Here is a 2,465-nt window from a genome sequence, read left to right on the forward strand (position 1 = left end):
TGACTCATGACACTTTTCTTAATTTTTAATGATGTTTACAAAATGACATCTACCCTGGGACTTCCTCAAAGCATAATGAGACATTTGTTACAAAGACAGAGACTGGAATGCCTATTTTTGAATTAGCCTGGAATGAACAATGCAGTGGACCAGCCATCTAACAGCATAAATCTATTTTTAAAAAAAATGTATCCGCTTTGCGTTCTCTCTCCCTCTCCCAACATGGCGGCCTCAGCAAAAAAGAAGAATAAGAAGGGGAAGATCATCTCCCTAACAGACTTTCTAGCTGAGGATGGGGGAACTGGTGGAGGAAGCACCTATGTCCCCAAACCAGTCAGCTGGGCTGATGAAACAGACGATCTGGAAGGAGATGTGTCAACAACTTGGCATTGTAACGATGATGATGTGTACAGGTCGCCTCCAATTGACTGTTCCATCCTTCCCACTGCTCCACAGGCTGCTGGGGAACCCAATATCGACCACCGGAGCCTTCTTCCCAAGTCGCCACCCTACACTGCCTTCCTAGGGAATCTGCCCTATGATGTGACAGAAGACTCCATTAAGGATTTCTTTAGAGGATTAAATATCAGCGCTGTGTGCTTACCACACAGGCCAGCAATCCAGACAGGCTGAAAGGCTTCGGCTATGCAGAGTTTGAGGACCTGGATTCTCTGCTCAGTGCTTTGTGTCTCAATCAAGAGTCTCTAGGTAACAGGAGAATTCGAGTGGACGTTGCTGATCGAGCACAGGATAAAAACAGGGATGACCGTTCTTTTGCTAGAGATAGAAATCGGGATCCTGACAAAACAGATACAGACTGGAGGGCCTGTCCTGCCACAGACAGCTTTGCTGACTACCCACCTAGAAGAGGCGTTGAGAGCTTTGGAGACAAGTATCGAGATCGTTATGATTCAGATCGATATCGGGATGGATATAGAGACGGATATCGGGACGGCCCACGCAGAGACATGGACCAATATGGGGGCCGGGATCACTATGATGACCTAGGCAGCAGAGACTATGACCGAGGCTATGACTCCAGGATAGGCAGTGGCAGAAGAGCGTTTGGGAGTGGGTACCGGAGGGATGACGACTACAGAGGAGGTGGGGACCACTATGAGGACCTATATGACAGACGGGACGACCGGTCATGGAGCTCCAGGGAGGATTACTCTCGGGAGGATTATAGGCGTGATGACAGAGGTCCCCCACAAAGACCCAAACTGAATCTAAAGCCTCAGAGTACTCCTAAAGAAGATGATTCCTCTGCTAGCACCTCCCAGTCCAGCCGAGCAGCTTCTATCTTTGGAGGGGCAAAGCCTGTTGACACAGCTGCTAGAGAAAGAGAAGTCGAGGAGCGGCTACAGAAGGAGCAGGAGAAGCTGCAGCATCAGCTGGATGAGCCAAAACTAGACCTCCGGCCCCGGGAGAGACACCCAAGTTGGCGAAGTGAAGAAACTCAGGAAAGAGAACGGTCGAGGACAGGAAGTGAGTCATCGCAGACTGGGCCCTCGGCCACATCTGGCAGAAATACACGAAGGAGAGAGAGTGAGAAGTCTCTAGAAAATGAAACCCTCAATAAAGAAGAAGACTGTCACTCTCCAACCGCTAAGCCTCCTAAACCTGACCAGCCTCTAAAGGTAATGCCAGCCCCTCCACCAAAGGAGAATGCGTGGGTGAAGCGAAGCTCTAACCCTCCTGCTCGATCTCAGAGCTCAGACACAGAGCAGCCGTCCCCGACAAGTGGTGGAGGCAAAGTAGCTCCAGCTCAGGCCTCTGAGAAAGGACCATCAAGGAAAGATGAAAATAAAGCCGATGGGGTGAGTGCCACAAAAGGCCAAACTGGGAGCTCCAGCCGTGGTCCCCGGGATGGAGGGAACAGAGACCACTGGAAGGAGTTGGATAGGAAGGATGGCAAAAAAGATCAAGATTCCAGATCTGCGCCTGAGCCAAAGAAACCTGAGGAGAACCCAGCCTCCAAGATCAGTTCTGCAAGCAAATACGCTGCTCTGTCTGTGGACGAATACACAGCCTTGGTGTATCTACTCATCAAGCATACTGAGCAGACCTGCCCAAACTTCCGATGTACTGGAATTCCTTCTGGATTCAGTGAAGACACAGCATCAGAGGCTTATCAACTTACTCTTCCCCCGACCCCTCTTCTAAAATCTCAACGCCCATAATCAGTTTGAAGAAGTTAAAGAAGAGTCAGCACCCCTATTCCCTGGGCTTGGGGACTAAGGTGGTTAATAATGGTCTGTCTTTCTAGGGAAAAGTAGTGGTTTTGTTGGAAAAGGGAGGATTAGCTAGGACTTATTGCATAGCCATAACCTATTGGTAGAAATCTGTATAATTATTATCAAGATGAAGTTATAATTTCTTAAATGGTACAAAATTTACTTTGATTTCAAATATAAGGTTTTCATTGGTATGAGCCTCTTATTAATATAAAAATGAGATGAATA

The 2,465-nt window shown here is 48.1% G+C and overlaps 1 pseudogene; it reads left to right on the forward strand.

Annotated features, from left to right (window-relative positions):
* The first annotated feature begins 204 nt into the window (after positions 1–204).
* LOC117695127 (eukaryotic translation initiation factor 4B pseudogene) lies at positions 205–2,183 on the forward strand (annotated as a pseudogene).
* Positions 2,184–2,465: the final 282 nt, after the last annotated feature.

The sequence above is a fragment of the Arvicanthis niloticus genome, chromosome X, assembly GCF_011762505.2.
Source record: "Arvicanthis niloticus isolate mArvNil1 chromosome X, mArvNil1.pat.X, whole genome shotgun sequence".
NCBI classification, from domain to species: Eukaryota; Metazoa; Chordata; class Mammalia; order Rodentia; family Muridae; genus Arvicanthis; species Arvicanthis niloticus.